This window comes from Heloderma suspectum, chromosome 4 (genome assembly GCF_057233095.1).
Source record: "Heloderma suspectum isolate Gila_16-S chromosome 4, 16-S_ref, whole genome shotgun sequence".
NCBI lineage: Eukaryota > Metazoa > Chordata > Lepidosauria > Squamata > Helodermatidae > Heloderma > Heloderma suspectum.
This window is the reverse complement of record NC_139461.1, coordinates 209,776,770-209,794,455: the sequence shown is the minus strand read 5'-3', so window position 1 is coordinate 209,794,455 and position 17,686 is coordinate 209,776,770. Positions and strand designations below refer to the sequence as shown.

Sequence of the window (17,686 nt, the reverse complement as noted above, 5' to 3'; positions counted from 1 at the left end):
CCTTTCCCCATCCTGCAGCCCCTACACACACCGCCCACCTTTGCCACTACCACGACAGATCTATGAAGAGCCATGCGTCCAGAAAAAGCAGCCTTCTGAGTCTTGCAGGAGCTCCTCCGGGCCTGGTGAGACCTGGCAGAGCTCTCATGAGAGCTGAGTAAACTCTCGCGAGAGCTGGGCAAACTCTTCTTCTGGCCATGGGGCTCTCGAATGGGAAACAGAGGGTGGATGGCAGCTCCAGAGACTCCCCTCGGCTTCTCTTGCCACAGCACATGCCATGGGGGAAGAGCAGCTGGTGGGGCAATTCACCACTCCTCCAGCTCTCCCACCAGATGTGGGCACCTCACGCTGCTTCTTCTGTGGGCTGGCACTGTGTTTCACATAAGAAGTTTGTGTCTACCTAGGATACAATCATGTTTTCATGCATTTCATGCATTTCTGGTACATGTTTAGATTGTAGGCACTTTTCAAGGGCTTCCTGATTGGAATCTCTTTCTGACCTACCTACAGACGATTAATACTGCCATTACCATCTTCATTTTCAGTTCAATCCATGTGCTGTTATGCACCCAAATGTTCCAGGCTACATCAAGACCCCATCTATGAAAGACCAGATTCACTGTGCTGTGCTTATTATTGATGGGTCCAAGGTTGAGATCCTGCCTGAAAAGCTGGAAGAAAAGTTCAGAGAAATTCAGAAAGAAACTAAAACAATGGATCCATTCTTTATGTGTTTGTGTGGTGCATCCTGAAACCTATATTTCATGTGCTGATATCCTACTGAAATGCTGCCTCTAGCATGAGGCAGTGGCCCCCAAGTAGATGGCTCTTTGGTATGTGAGGATGCCAGGCCTTTCTTGTGAGCTGACAGGTGCTTGATGAACTTAGCTTGGCATCCTGAAAGGGGCATCTCACTTGGAGTGGACAGCCTGCTCCAAGGTAAATGACTTGAGATTTTATGGTAGAATAGTTGCTAGTTTTGAGCATTTGACAGGTAAAACCAGGTTTCCTCTCAAAACCATGAGATCTTATATCCAAACTAGATTCAAATCAGAGATGGGGAACCTGTGGCCCTCCAAAAGTTTTTGTAGTACTGTTCCTATCATGCCTGACCATTGGCCATGCAGGCCGGGGCTAATGGCAATTGGAGTCCAACATTTTGAGGGCTGCACATTCCCCACAGTGTGATACTGTAGTGAAATTAATTATTTCAAATGTACATTTGAATCAAAAGACCTCAAAGAAGTGCCAACGCTGATATATTTTCAGCACCAAGTTAAGATGTTGTTGGTTTTGACCTTTAAAACCCTATATGGTTCCGGCCCAGCCTATCTCAAGAAGCGCCTCCAGCAACACCAGACAGGCTGCTCAACAAGATCAGCCTTGGATGGCCTTCTCTCCGTCCCATCAGCCAGGACAGCTAGCTGGTGAGGACGAGGGAGAGGGCCTTCTCTGTGGTGGCCCCCACTCTGTGGAACTCCCTCCCTGGGGAACTCTGCCATGCCCCCTCTTTAATGAAAAGAAGACAACCACACATTAAAAACGTGGTTGTTCAGGCAGGCATTTGGGGTGGGTTAGGGTATTTTTAGAAATATGTTTTAATGTAGAATTTTATTGTTTTAAAACTGTTGTATTGCTGTACATCGCCCAGAGTGGCCAGGTGACTGGCCAGATGGACGATTAAGAAATTCAATCAGTCAATCAATCAAATAAAGATCTTCCTCAGCAGCATATAATACGGTTTTAATTCTGGGCCTGGATTTTTCTTACTGTTTAAAATTGTTTAGATATATGTTTGTCTGTGTGTGTGCTGTCTGTTTATATGTTTGTCTGTAAATGGGCTTTTATACTATGTATAATGTATGTTAATGGTTTTTAATCTTCATAAACCACCCAGAGAGCTTTGGCTATTGGGCAGTATAGAAATGTAATGAATGAGTGAATGAAAGAGATTTGTTTAAATTATTGCTAAGAAACAATTGTGATGTCTCCTCACAGCTCACATAATCCATGTTTGTGGTACCATCATTTTTATAGCTCTTGTCTTCCTACAGAGGTGCCACTGCTCATAATACTAACTAAAGTGGATGAACTTTGCTCTGCTCTTATGGAAAATGTTTGAGATGTGCAAAGCTGTTGAGAAGCAGGTAAATGAGGTGATATTGCCCTTACAGTGGCCTTCATCAGCCTGGTACCCTCCAAATGTTTTGGACTATAACTCTCTAAAAAGCATTCCTGACCTGGAATTGAAGTCCAAAATATCTGGAGGACACCAGGTTGGAGGAAGCTGTCTTACATTGTAAATCTGCATTAAGGATGCTTCTTCATTCATTTTTACTACTCCAAGGAATGAATGCTTATCAGAGCCATGTCCTTAAAGACTGCCACATGGAATAACTGTAAAAGCCAAACAAATAATTAGGGCCTCATTTGTAGGTTGTTTTCAGCATCTAGGCTGCACTTCTATGCACAGCTTTTGTCTTCTGACAGTGTTTTCTCTTTTTCATATTGTAAATGAAGGGCGCTTGTGCCCCAAATAACTGGTTCTAAACTCTTCACACAGAACTTAAGAAAATTCCCAGACAACTGCTTAATAAGACTAGCAGTGCCCAAACAATGTCAGGCCTAACTTGTGTTGGGAACAAGGACATGAAAAAATAGGGGTTTCTTGATAACAATTTATATTTTATTTTCTCTACAGATGCAGTTAAAAGCAGAAGGACCTGGCACCCCACTATGTCAAGTAGTTGCTGTTAAGAATTACTCTTCAGAGCTAGATCTTAAGAATGCTGCTGATATCCTGATACTCATGGCTGTGAGGCAGATGCTATGTTTAGCCAAAGGCCACTTTTATAACTTGCCTTCGGACAAGGGAAATTGGCATGTGTCAGTTTAATATGTTTATTGATACGTATTGATTGTTTACTGAAGTCAGCTTGATTGCTGGCTGTAATTTTTGCTTTTCAGTGTAAGCAACCAAGTTGATTCTGTTTGTGAGCAGGTGCCGCTCTAGAATAGAAACCTGTTTATGTCAAAACCTGACTCCCTAGAGCCTGATGATCTGGAAGAAGTGTCAGAACCTGACTTCCCGGAGAAGAGGCAAAAGCGTCAGTAAAACTGTTTATTGCAGTAATTCCAGTAATTAGCTATAAGCCTTTACAGTCCCAATAAAGATCCACAATTAACAGATTACAACGTACTTTCCTGACAAGAATCAGTTCATCAGCATCACAACAAAAGACCCAATCAAGCCTGGGTTCAGCACACAGAATAAATCCAAACGTGTTCCCAGTTCCAGTGGAACAAGGAAGGTTTCCGTGTTACCGATGTGTTGCTTCCAGCAAAGTCAAAGGACATTTGATCCTGGCAGAGAAACCTGGCTCTCAGGTGGTTGCTGTGCCTCATTGGATACCTGTGAATCACCCTCTTTAGTTGATGATGCACTAAAGGAGACACCCCCCAAACTCCTAGTCATGCAGAGATCTCCTGCTGCTGCCCTGCTGCGATGGAAGATGTCCCAGGTCAAGAAGCAGGGGCCGCCGTCAAGGTCAGGTCTCCCAGCTGTGGAAGATAGGCCATATCAATGTCCTGAGCAGCCCCTGGCAGCTCATAAGCCAGTGGTAGTCCTGGCAGAACTGGGTTCACAGGTGCCTGGCTTCCCATGGCTGGGCACGACTTTACAGCTTCCCCTTATGACTCAGAATCAAGGTCACAGGTTACCTGCCTCCCGGACTTGAGCAAGGTCTCACAGCTTACTGGGCTCAGTATCTCACTAGTACCGCCTGTATAAGATTAACAGAAGCTTTTCATGGATATACATACACACACACACACACACACATGCAATAAAGGCAGAATGCCCTGGTTAACTGCAGTTGCATTGTTTAGTAGTTCACCTCTTCTAGGCTTCTTAGCTGGAACCACACTGTCCACATACACTAATACTGTTCCGCCTAGTGAATCACTAGTTCTGTTTTTGTTAACGCTGTCTTTATAATTATTTGGATTTGTTACATTATACCAAGGATGGCCAATTTATGTCTTCTCATGAAAGTTATTCTATGCCTCAGAACAGAATTATTGTCTCATATTCAAGCATTAGAAACATCCTAAAGTGTATTTTCCCTGCACAAACTGATCAGCTTGCAGGTGGTCAGGCTCCATAAACAAAGTTGGTAACATTTAGCAGTTAGTGCTTATGTAGTTATGACACCCTGGGAAGGACTTGTGTTCAGGAATACAATGACATACAAATACATATATTTACGTATCGCATCTATGTTGCACCAGCGGCTCTAAAAGGGTTTGGTGGATCGCACATGAGGGTGTGGGCTCCTGAGAAGATGCGAAGTTCCAGGGAGGGTTAGGATCCTGAGGCACGTAAGATTGTCCACCTGGCTTGTCAAGATCTGGGTGGCTGAATGCTCCTTGGCAGCCCTCACTGGTCTGGATTTGTTTGAGATGACTGTACTCTTTTTGCCCTGTCATCTCAAACATTTAGGGAGCAATCCTATGCATGTTTAGACAGAAACACGTCCTGCAACTCCCAACCTGCCCCAGCCAGCATAGGATTGTGCCCTTAGAAAGAAACGAGCTTGAGAAAGGGGTCAGAGAGATCTGCTATTTTTCTGTTGATGCCCACAGATATAGCAGTACACTATCTGCACACTACCGTGTAAGGATTTCTGCATGCGCAACTGTAGAACAGTTGATGGTGGTGGGTGGGAGAGCAGAGTAAATTTAAAAGGGGCAACCGAAATTGAAAAACATTGCTACACGCTGTATTGCATGAGGTTCATGTCTTGAGTGTGATTTGCAACCCAGTCCTTCTGAATCCAAATTCCTGTAATACTATTCATTGGATATGATGACATGTAGCTGTACTGTGACTTAGGAATTAGGAAAGTTCCAAAAACCATGTTGATGCCAAGGTTGCTTTGCTGGTATCTAATGCTCCTAGGACAGGCACACACACTAAATGCACTACAACTAAATCCACTGCAATGAACACTCCAATGCAATTTTCATCACATGTCAACTAAGCACACTGGCTTTCCCTTTTGGAAGAAGTGTCTTTCAGGCAGCAGTCTTTTATACACTTAGTAGTTGGGAATAGGTGCTGCTGAACTGAGCTGATCTTACTTCTGAGTAAACATGCATAGGATCAGGCTGTCTATCTGAGATGGTCAGCAGGACCCAGGGACAGTTTGCATGCCTCCTTATAGCTCTGATTCGCATGATCATTGTAGCCCACTGTGGCTTATTTAAACCACAACAAGTTGTGGGACACCCCCCCCCACACACACACAATATCACAATACCCACTCCTTTTGGATATCTACTCAGAAGTAAGCCAGAGTTTTCCAATATAACAATTCCAGAGCAGTAATTCCCACCCCTCTCTACTGTCACAGAGCATCTGAAACCAGAGAATGAAACACACAAATCAAGGCTACACATGTCTAATCATAAGTAAGTAGGGCTTACTTAGAAGTAAGAAGAAAGCAGGAATGCCAAATCTACTGTCAGAGAACATCCCATCACAGCACAGACACCAAGTGACAGTGGGCAAAGCTGAGGGTTGGGTAAGGGGTAATTGCTGTCAATTCTTTGACAGCAGCATTACAGCAGTCCTTTTAAACCCACATTGGTCCATGCAGAACTGAAACCACACAGCAAGGCATTAAAAAGCACACTGAAACTCCAAAGCAAGGCATATATATGTATATATGCAGAGTGTGTGTGTGAGAGAGGGTTTTTCTATGTGAGGATTTTAACCCTAAACTTTACTGAAGCTTCTGCTTCCAGGGTCTTTGTGGGATTAAGATGGGTTCAGTTATACATCCCCCCCCCGGAGTTTACTTACTCTTCCTTTATGTTCCATTACACAACCACTAGGTGGCTCTATGGTATAGCAGAATCGTGCAACTACACCAGGGTTTCATGCTGCCATTCACAGAAATACTAGACTTTTCTCGTTAGAAAAAAACCTAACCACATTATAATGGTTGCAAAGCATGGCCCTGCAGGATGATGATGTCATGTAAAGCACCTGCAAACTATCATGAGTGAGGAATCAAAACAGTGCAATAAATGCCTTGTGTAGAAAGGCCTGGAGAGAGAGAACTCACATCCCAAAGCAAGTTTTTGTTTTGTTTTGTTTATAAAAAGAGCCCCCCCTCCCCGAGAAGACCAACTTTTAAAAAGCCAAAAAGAAGCAGCAGCAGTGGCACCAGCTCCAAAATAGCCAATCCTCCCCACCCCCCAAAAACTATTTCTGGCTGATGGTGAGGGTTTGGTTTCCATGAGGTGCTTTGCTGGCCTAGCTACCCTCTCTCCCAACCTCCCCCTTCTCACACACATCAAATACAGAGATCTAATTAATCTTCTTAAGCACAAAATAGGTCACTCACTCACCTATTCACCCTCCTCTCTCTCTCTCTCTCTCTCTCTCAGTCCACTCCACTCTGGGCCGATCTACATTGTGTTCGCTAGCCCAAAGAAGTTGGTAGAATGTTGCGTTAAATTCAGTCGCATTAACACATGATTATTCACACTCACTCCGTTTCCCCATTCCAATACTTGATTGAATGCGCAAGCATGGTTCACACTGCAGCGCTGTGCTATTTTCCTGCTTTTAAAGAAGGTGGCTCGCACTGGAGGGGCAGTCACTCTTCCTGTTTCTGCCGATTCCCCACCCACTGCCCCTCTCTTCCTCTATCCCTGTGTGTGTGTAGGGATGGCACTAGCATCCAGTTGGGGCTTGGAGCTCGGGAAGAAGTTGCCAGTTCAGCCCCCTGGACACCTGTTCGTGGACCTGAGCTCTTGCCCGACTTGAGGCATGCTGAGTTGGGCAAGTGCTCGGGTGCCCTCTCCCTCAGCAAGAAGAGGGGAAAAAGGCAGTGCTTCTCATCCTTCCCCCATCATTGCTACAGTGGCAGTGGCGCGGGAGAGGCTGGTCATTTTCTGTAAGTTTTCCTGGCCTTACAGCAAATGACCAGCTTGTCTCTAGTTGCCGCTGCTGTAGCAGGTGGGATGGAGGGAAGAAGGAGGCACCTATCCTCCTCCCCCACCTGCTGGAGGCCTGGGTGAGAGGCTGGGGGGTGGCTGCCGAGGCCCTTTTCCCCACACCAGCCCTTGACACCTGGTGCAAGGAAGAGGGGTGGCGGCAGTGGCACCCCAGCGCTCAGGTTTGGGGGTGGTGGTCTGCTTGCGTCTTTGAAGCTTCGAAGCTTCAAAGACTGCCCTGCTTTTGTCCGCCGCTTTCCGATCATGACATGACATTAATATTGTCTACAGACATTTTTATTGATGTTAGTCTGTGAATAGTGATGCTGTCTGCCCGGATATGTGTGTGTGTCTTTCCGTTCAGGACAGCATGCTAAGAGCATGGAGGGGACTGTGAAAAAATTTATGGTTGCCAGGGCCTGCCTGGGCAAGTGTGCAGAGAAATCGGGCTGGAAAAGCTACAATTCTTTGAAGATTCAAAGATAATTCCTTAATTTTTTTTTTTTTAAGCCAAAGCATGGGATAGAAGGAGGTAAAAGTTGGCGATAAAACTTTGAGTGCTGAGGAAGCAATGCTATCAGTAGCCAAAAGACCGCATGGGGGCATTGAGAGCTGTGATTGGACAGGAGGGAAATACAAACACCGCCATATAAGGGCAGGCATGGGAGGAAAACATATACGGTAACGAAAGTGGAAAAGCAGAGCACATGAATGAAATCTACTTGGAAATCATGGAATATCAGGGTGATGAAAGCGATAAAAGGACAGCAGGATATTGCGGTTCCAAAATGAAACAGTAAGAGAGTCATGTGAAACGAGGGGAACAAAAACTGATTGGAAATGTAAAAAACCGTGAGTGTAGATCGGGCCTCTTTCAAATAAAGTATAAATATAAAAGGGGGTTAGATACATTCCTGGAGGAGAAAGCTATCAGTGGCTACTAGTTCTGATGGTTATGTGATACCTCCAGTATCAGAGGCAGTATGCCTATGCACACCAGTTGCTGGGGAACATGGACTGGAGGGTGCTGTTGCAGTCATATCCTGCTTGTGGGTTCCTGGTCGACAGCTGGTTGGCCACTGTGTGAACAGAATACTGAAGTAGATGGACCCTAGGTCTGATCCACCATGGTGCTTCATATGTTCTTATTTGCTCACATACCCTGTAAAAGTAAGGCTGGCCAGAAGCTCATCTCTCTACCATTCATGCTGCTGCCTGCTCTCATCGTCAAGGTTTCCGAACAGCCCAGCCTGTTTGCTGGGTGATTGGCTGCAGGCAGTCCGACTCAATGCCCATTTCTGTCATTTCACCTTGATGGTCCCTGCTTTCCCATGGAGGTTGAGTATGCCCCTATATATGGCTACCAGGATTCCACAGCACCCTGCCTGGTGCATGACTAGACTGAGCATATTTCCTTGAGACAAAAACGGGATATTGGGATGACAAAAACGGTACGGGGTTATGTAATATTCTGTATTCATGAAAAACAACCTAAACTCACTGCAAAAGAACATGGAAAGGGGCTCAAATGAATAACACTAATTTATTGCATATACACAACCTCATAAATATACATATATAAAATACTTATAAAATATCACATGAGCAGTAAACAAATCTGTATGTCATACAACACTGAACACTCACTCTAGTGCAGGACTGCAGTGGCCAGACTGCAAAAAATCATAAACCTACACCAAAAAGAAAAAAAAAAGGAATGAACACCCTGACTGCTATCATAAGCCGGTATATGCTAATGTCCCACTGGAGAGTTCCGCTAGAATAAAAAAATCACTAACAGCCTGTTGAACTGAAATATGAGTCTGAAAAGTCCGAATCAACCTGAATGTAGGGCTGAAAGAATCTCTATGGGCAGAATGATTGTTGAAATAACAGTAAGACTCACTCTCCTGGCTCTCACATGCTGAATGGGGCTTAGCGACTGCCTCTTGAATTCCCCGCCACTGCAGACAAGCCAGGGGGCGGCATCTGATCGTTGCTAGCTCAAGAAGCCTGGCCCTGGGTGGATAAAGGAAACGGAACTTCCTCTTTCATCACACTAGTAGTTTTATTGCACACACTGATTAGCATAGAATCTTATGATAAATGCATTCAGTTTTTTACAAAAAAATTAAAAACGGGACAAAATTGACATTTATATTAAAACGACGGGACGGTTGGGAAGTATGAAAAAAACGGTACTGTCCTGCTTAAAATGGTATGTATGGTCAGCCTATAACATGACTGAAGACTAAAGGAGGAAGGAGCAAGGAGTGAGCATGCACAGTGGCACCACTCCTTCACGCATGTGTGAATACTGTATCAAACTTTGCATGTGGAAATGAAGAGCACATGGAACCAAGTCTGGAGAGGAGTGTGCATAGCAGTGTGCATGCTACTGACAATGGTCATTTTTTCCAATGTGTTGTTTGTGTCTAGGGTTGGGCAGCTGGTTAGGCAGTTTGCAGGACAGAGGCACAGACCAGGGTCTGTTCTGCCCATCCTAATGGACCACCACATCTGTGTGTGAAAGACAGAGAAAGAGAGATATTTTCATCCTGGGATTTAGCTCCTGACTCCTGCTCTCCAATTGGGGTAGTGAGGTGGGTGGGAAAGTGTGTGCATAAGGAGATGATAGGAAGTGCAGGCAGTGCACAGCCCTGGAATGAGGGTGAGAGAGAGAGAGATTTAGCTCCATTACACCCATATCATCAGGCAACTTGGGGAGGACCTATGATCTACTGGTAGATCACAATCATAGAATCATAGAATAGTAGGGTTGGAAGGGGCCTATAAGACCATCAAGTCCAACCCCCTGCGCAATGCAGGAATCCAAGTCAAAGCATTGCTGACAGATGGCTGTCCAGCCTCATCTTGAACGCCTCCAGTGTGGGAGAGTCCACTACCTCCTTAGGTAATTGGTTCCATTCTCATATTGCTCTAACAGTCAGGAAATTTTTCCTGATGTTCAGCCAGAATCTGGCTTCCTGCACCTTGAACTCATTATTCCATGTCCTGCACTCTGGGATGACCGAGAAGAGATCCTGGCCTTCCTCTTTGTGACAACCTGTCAAGTACTTGAAGAGTGCTATCATATCTCCCCTCAGTCTTCTCTTCTCAAGGCTAAACATGCCCAGTTCTTTCAGTCTCTCTTCATGGGGCTTTGTTTCCAGTCCCCTGATCATCTTCGTTGCCCTCCTCTGAACTCTCTCCAGTTTGTCTGCATCCTTCTTAAAGTGTGGTGCTCAGAACTGGACACAGTACTCAACTTGAGGCCTAACGAGTGCTGAGTAGAGAGGAACTAGTACTTCAAGTAGAGGGGAACTAGTACTTCAGGGTAACTAGTACTTCAGTGACAAATGACACTGCCTTCCTCCCGGGTTAAAGAACAGACAGCAGAGAATTGGACTAAATAGTTGTAAAGGAAGGCGGGATCCGTGGGCTCTATCAGCCCCCCTTGGTCCACTGCTACAACCTCTCTGAGCCAGCCCTGCCAGACCCAAGAGGACTCCCCAACTTCCTCCCCACCTGGTGAAGGAGACAGTAGCCACCAAATTTAGCACTGACCCAGGAAAGAAATAGCAGCAATAATTTGAGGTAGATATTTATTTACAAATAAGGGGTAAGGGAATGGGGAGAGAAACAAGACCAAGTACAATTTGGAATTCCCACAAGTGCCAATTCCCTGTTTGGAAACCCAACATAGAATAAAACAATAAAAGACTACCTAACCCAGTCTACTCCCACCTCATGATAGGATGCTTTGTTAATGCCAGCAATCCAAAACCTTCCACCCAGACCGAAAGGACAAAGAAGGATGGCTGCTTGTCTCTTTTATCTAATTTCCTGCCCAACTTCTAGTTCGTTCATCTCCCCTCCCTTCCCTCAAGGAGGATGAGCTGGGGTTTTCACACCTCTCCAGCTGTGCTGCCTCTTTGGCAGACCGAGCTGGTTTACGACCTTGAGTTCCGATAAGGCCTCCCGTCTGGCACCTTCAGTCCTGGCATGGCCCACATCTCCTCCTCCCTCCAGGTGGCCTGAATTGTAAATCTTCCTGCAGGATCCTGCTCCTTCCTACCACAAAACAGTAAAAGCACAACCTAAAACCATACAAGACAAAATCAACCCTTTCCCACCAAATCTTTGGCCCTGTGAGGCCTTCTTCTTGACAATGGTCAGTTCTCATAATGAAGGGATGTAAACTGGGTTAATGAAGTGGGTTCCCCCAGGGATCTGTGCTTTTGGGACCAGTGCTTTTTAACTTGTTCAAAAATTATCTGGAGTTAGGAGTTAGCAGTGAGCTGGCCAAAGTTGCTAATGACCTCAAATTGTTTAGGATGGTTAAAGCAAAAAGGCATTGTGAAGAGCACCAAAAGGATCTCTCCAAAAATTGTTGAACAGACATTAAAGTGGCAAATATGGTTCACTGTAACCAAGTGCAAAATGGGCAAAAATATTGGGGGAAAATCCTAACTTCACATGTAAGCTGATGCAGGTTGAGCTGGTGGTAACTAACGCAGAAAGAGCTGTTGGGGTAGTGAAGGTTATAGTTCAATGAAAATATCAACCCAGGGTGAGGCTGTTCGAAAAAGGCAAATTGCATGTTGGGGATCATTAGGAATCAAAAAATAAAACTTCTGATATCATAATGGCCTTATACAAATCTAAGGTGCAATCACATTTGGAATACTGTGTACAGTTCTGGACAGAATGTATTACATGTAGCTTGGTCCTCAGAAGTAAGTCCTACTGACCAGGTTTGCACGATCACGGAGGGAAAATAAGCCATGCTGGCTTATTTTTCCTCCCCATGTGTGCCAGTTGCGAGCTGCCTAATTAGCATAATTACCTTTACTAGGCCTGGGTTGTCATGACAACCAAACCCAGATAGGGTGGCTGGCTGGGGCGGTTTGCAAACCGATCTGACACCGTAGAACAAGCCATGGGTTTATTACGCTAATTATGTTAATTAGGTGGCTTGCGATCAACACACATGGGGAAGGAAACTGAGCCACCATGGCTTATTTTCCCTCCATGATCGAGCAAAGCCACCCACTATGTTGACTGATGCGTAGCCCATAGAAAATGTGTTCAGGATGCAGTCACAGTTTGCCATCTCACAGCACACATCTATGCAAGGTTCACTGAAGGCACATCCCATTCACTTTACAGTCCTGTCTTTTGTGTCTTCATCAGTGACGAAGAACTGCTGAACTTTGTCTTCCACCTAACTGCTAACATGCCCAGGATGGAACTGTAAGCCTGCTATTTTCTGTACGCTTTACTTGGGAATAAGGCCTATTGAATTCAGGGCCAAACTAGACATGGCATGAAATGCCCTGCCCCTATGTATTCAAAGTTTATTACCAGTTTGCTACCCAGAGAACCTCGATGACTGGATGGTTTAAAAGTACAATCAATCAATATGCAAAGAACAAGAAGCACAAAATATTCCTTAACAAAAATGTATTTAACCATAATGACTCTGGTTCATTTTCAGAGGTGGTAGAACATATTTCCTGTGAACGAGACATTACTCACATCTATTCTCGGTCTGTAAATCCTACCAGCAACACTGGCTCTCACTGTCCCTGAAATCAGTATCCCCAATTATTTTGGTGCTTTATCCCAACCACTAGTTGTCCATCGCTCATGCCTATGGACAAGGAAGTCTGGGACTGGTAGTTCGTAGTAGAGCTTGTCATATGGGAAGCACACCTCTTTCTCTACCTCAAGCTGCCAAGTCCTATTTTTATCTTACACAAGTCCATTCTCTCAGTTCTAAAAAAAGGGCCTAGACAAGTAGCAACTCATTGTTCACAATGTTGCTTGTTGTCGTCTATGAATCAGAAAGTTTGAGTCTTGCCTTGGCATGAATTTATTAGGTACCTTTAGGCAAGCAGCTCAGCCTCAGTCCTTCTCCACAAATTTGCAAAGTGAAGAGTAAGAATACTGACCTATCTTACAAAGTTGTTGAAAAGATTATAGCAAAGTGTGTTTGGAGCTCTAAACTTTTATATGAAATGAAAAGGAATATTAAGTACTATTTGAACCCTATTTGCAGTCCACCATGCAAACTCCAGATTCTGGCACCATTTGGCTCCCCAGGTAGAGCACATCAGTTGCAGCTGCTGGATGGGGCAGGGAAACCATTCCATGATGTGGATGCATGGTGCTATTCATACATATTATACCAATGAGGTGGAAAGTCACCACGAGAGCGTGGTTGGGGTATGGAAAAGAGAACAGTTCATCAGCTGTAACACTCACCATTCCACACTCAATCATTTAATCCAGACTAGAATCTGAATAAAGAGCAGAAAAATAACATCCACTTTGTATCTACTTTGGCACAATGTTTGGCAGGATGGCTAGGTGGTGTTTGGGCTACCATTTCCACGCGGAATGATTGTGCCTATAACTGTGGTGATGCAACACCTCCTCTTGTGTTGCACATGATCGCCTACCTCAGTTTTGCAGGAGTGTTGTAAAAGGGAACTCAAAAGGCAGAAAAGAGTCACAGAGCTTGTCAAATAATACCACAAAGACACTTGTGGCACCTGAAAGACTTACGAATTTATTCAGGCATAAGCTTTCATGGATAAAGTGGACTCTGGTCCATGAAAGTTTATGCCAGCTGTCAGGACTCACGGCCAGTTTTCCAGCCTGAGATTAGGCCGTGTCGTCCTGTCTAATGCAACCACCTGGAATTATATGTTCTCTGGGGGCTCCTTGGCGCTTTGCTCAAGGGCAGGTGCAGTCCCTGTTAATTGGGGAGTGACAACAGCTGGGTTTGGTGGGGAGTTCCAGCCTCTTCGAGGCAAGGGTGGTCCACCCAGGGGCTGAACCAGTGATTCAGAAACTCTAGCTTGTGCATGATGAGGCTGCCCGAATATTGGTAGGGGGAGGCGATTCAGTCATATAACACCTATACTGCACTGGTTACTGGTGCGTTTCCGAGCCCAATTCGAAGGGCTGGTTTTGACCTTTAAAGCCTTAAACAGTTTGGGACAAAGTTACTTGAAGGGCTGCCTTTACTCATATCAACCTGCCCACACTTGAAGATCAGAAAGAAAGGCCCTTCTCATTTGCCCACCTGTGAGAGCAGTCACACGTGAACACATGTGAGAGGGCCTTCTCTGCAGTGGCCCCACATCATTGGAACAAGCTGCCATCGGAGGTCTGCCATGCTCCATTATTGCAGACTTTTAAGAAGGCCTTGAAAACATATTATTTTACCTTGGCCTTCTATTGATATGACTGCTGCTGTAGTTGCTGTTAACATCACTGTTGGCGAGGGATGGGGGAGAATTCTTCCACGGACTCCAATGAGGCCGGATTCTAAAGAATCCGCCCCCCCGGACTCCATGGCGGAACGGAAGACTTACCCTCGCCTCCAGGAGGAATCCTCTTCGGCTGGATCCTCTGGCTGCAGATTGCCAGCGATATGGCCGCCATGCCGTATCACTGGTTGAAGGGAAGTGACTGTGGACGCAAATGGTCCCAGGATGCCATTTGCATCCACAGTCAGTTCCCTCCCTTCAAGTATCACTGGCACTTCAGAGCCGGCCGGTGGCTCTCCAGAATCATCGTGGAGCAGAGCCAGCCAAAGAGGATTCCGGGGCGGAGGAACAGATTGCCTCCCCCTGCTGCGGACCCCCCCCCCCCCGGAACGGCAGGTAAGCATTCCGGCCATCCCTACTCTTGGCTTTATTGTTGGTTTTAATTGTTGGTTTTAACTGTTGTTTTTATGTCTTTAACACTTTTAATATTTTAACTGTTTTTATGTATTTTATTGTTGCAAGCCGCCTTGGGAGGGCTTCTGCCCTGAAAGGCGGCCAAGAATATTTTAAATAAATAAAATAAATAAATTGGCTAAAGGAAAATCTGGGCTTTAAAGGAGGGCTGAGGAAGAGCCATGGTGTCTCTTTTTGTCCTGCTGGTTTTGGACCTGCTTATGGCTGCTTGCTATCCTGGGAGACCCATCCTTAGGTATGTTAAGGCCAGGTAGGTTTGTTATTTTGCTTGGGTGTGCATTTATAAAGCTCTCTGTGTATGTTTAAGTAATTTGGCTTTGTACCCTTTTGTCTGATTTGCTACTTCCATTCTTCCCTTTCCCTCTACTCCTTTATTTTTACGTTAATAAACCTTTATCCAACCTTTAGTTGGTGTGATTTCTCTGCATAACCTCAGTGCTAATTTCAGTGCCTCTTGGCTGAGGAGGGTGGCTGCTGGGTATTTTGGGGGATTGGAAGGCTGGGTTTGGTCAGTATTATTTTGCAGGGGAGTTGGAATAAGTTCCAGAGTGGTCCTACCTTGCAGGAAAGTTGGAACTAGTTCCAGCACTCTTTCACACTGGCCTTCTCCAACCTGGTACTCTCCAGTTTGTTGGGCTAGAAGTCCCACCATTTCCAGTCATCAAAGCCATAGCTGGAGGGTGCCAGGTTGGAGAAGACTGGCTTACGCCATAATACATCTGTTAATGTTTTAAGGTGCCGTCCACAAGATTCTTTGTTGTTCTTGTTGCAATGGACTAACATAGCTTTGGAATTATTCAAATAATACTGTTATTTGGCCCAACCAATCTTCACAATGCAGGATGTGAGCTATCAGGTTCCACAGAACTCTTTCTAGGTCCTTTTAAAAGCATGTTTCTGAGTGAGGGCATGATATCACGTCCCTTCCTGCAGTCCAGCCCTGTGTATTCTGTTGTTATTGTTTTTTTTAACCAGTTTGCCGGGAACAAAATCCCCAAAATATTCCATAATGAAAACCCATTCAAGCAAAAACAAGAGTTACAGAGAACAAAAAATAAATCAGCACTGTACAGGATGCTTCATTACAAAGTCTGGTGATAACAGGGCTAGATCTGAAAAATATTACAAGATAAGCCACACACATTTCAACACAAAAGTCAGTGTCCTAATAACATCACAAGGAATCTGTAACTAAATAGAAAGAATGAGAAGTCAGCAGTTAAAAGATCAAACAACAATATATTCAAAAAAGTAACGTTAACAAAATAGAGGTCTCGGCCATAAATTAAATGGTTTAATTTAAACCATTTAAATTAAATACAGGTGAAACACAGGGTGGGGAGAGGAGAAAAGAGAATATTGCTGTGGAAACAGTCTTTATATTCAGAATACTTTTTGTAGTTACAGGATGCTCTCATTTTTTAAGAGACCTTGCAAGAAATTTACGTTTTAGGGCACAGTCCTATGCATGTTTAGACAGAAAAATGTCCTCCAACTCCCAGCGTTCCCCAGCTCAGGAGAATGCTGAGATTTGGAGGACATTTTTTTCTGTCTAAATACGCATAGGATTTGTACCCTCAGTGAAGCATTTTTTCCCCCTTCTTCATTCGGAACAGCAATTTTTAATGTACAGGGGAACGCCGTGAAATCCAAGAGAGGTAGCCGTTTCCTGTAAATCTCTCCAATTTCACTTTCGTTTCATCATTTCCGAGAACTGCGGCCTCCTCCGGAGACTGGGGCGGGTTACGTTGCAGCAACCCACAGGATCGAAAGGCGGACAAGCGCGGTAAGAGCCGGGTTTACCTTAAGATCTCTCGTCAGATAAAGAGGAACTCGGGTGATTCTTATGCTCCGGAGATGTCGCTGCGCTTTCTCACTTTATCTACGGGGACTGTGAATCTCCCGTGAGAGAGGAAGTTCTGTCCGACGTTGCTGGAGTTGAAACAAACGAGATGCTTCCGTGACTAGCGCTGGTTCCCGCCCCCCTCCCTTCCCAATCGTGGCTTCCTGCTAGCTCTTTTTTCCTTCCGACTATTAGATGGGGACGGGGGCCCCAGCCTTGATGGAGACTACCGTGGAAGACGGTGGCTAATTAACACCAGCAGCGTAAACCCATACACGGTGCAAGCCTGAAGCCTTTGCATGGTTACTCAGAGCCAAACTGCTTCGAAGATGTTTCTTCCGTACTCTGAAGTAAATGCAGAGGCCCCAATCTGGACTGGATACCTAGTGTGGAGGGTGGAGGATGGGGGGGGGGATTTAACCCTCCTCCCTTCACTGTTGGCCTGATCTGGATCTCCCCCCCCCCGCCCCCCAGTGCTTGGAATTTTGTTTGCCAAAAAGTGATCCATTTGTAAAGTTTTACTTTTGGGCCATGAAAGTTACTTGGCAGGGCCCCCACTCCAGAGCGGGCCCCCAGTCCAGAGCAAAGTGTTAAAAAGCCGCTCGTTCTTCCCATGCTAGGTTGCTGATCTGGTAGTGTAATGGGGAGCTTGTACCTCAGAAGTAAAGCCTACTGCATTGGATGGTCCTTAGACCATGGAAAGTGTGTTCAAGATTGCAGTCACAGTTTGCAAACTAACAGCATACATTTGTGCCAGTGTCATAAAATGTCAGCCCCATTGACTTAACTGGGGCTTATTCACCAAGTGTGCTGGCCTTTGCATCTCCAGCAGGGACAGAGCTTAGCTCAGTGTTTTTGGCTAACTCCTAAAATGCCTAGGATGTGACTGGAAGGCTGCAAAGTTCTGTTAAAGTTCTGTTAAAAATTTCTTAAGGGTAGGGCCCACTGAATTCAGGGCCAAACTTGGCATGGTGTTAAGTAGGCATACCAGGCTGTGAGACTGAAATGGCTTTCCCGTAGCTTGGGTTGCTTCACTCCAATGACATTTCCCTCCAGGGTATATCCAAGGGTGGGATAA

At 45.2% G+C, this 17,686-nt stretch overlaps 1 protein-coding gene and 1 long non-coding RNA gene across 4 annotated transcripts in view; one reads left to right on the top strand and one right to left on the bottom strand.

Moving 5' to 3' along the window:
- LOC146348014 (uncharacterized) overlaps positions 1–16,751 on the bottom strand; it is a 70,480-nt gene extending 53,729 nt beyond the window's left edge. Inside the window, exon 1 of the long non-coding RNA XR_014790495.1 lies at positions 16,569–16,751. This is a non-coding gene — a long non-coding RNA (uncharacterized LOC146348014). The remainder of the gene's footprint in view (positions 1–16,568) is intronic.
- LOC146348013 (interferon-induced protein 44-like) overlaps positions 16,494–17,686 on the top strand; it is a 46,023-nt gene continuing 44,830 nt past the window's right edge. For all 3 annotated transcript variants that reach the window (XM_084852122.1, XM_084852121.1, XM_084852120.1), the window contains exon 1: positions 16,494–16,551. The gene's annotated coding sequence lies outside the window, so the exon portion shown is untranslated. The remainder of the gene's footprint in view (positions 16,552–17,686) is intronic.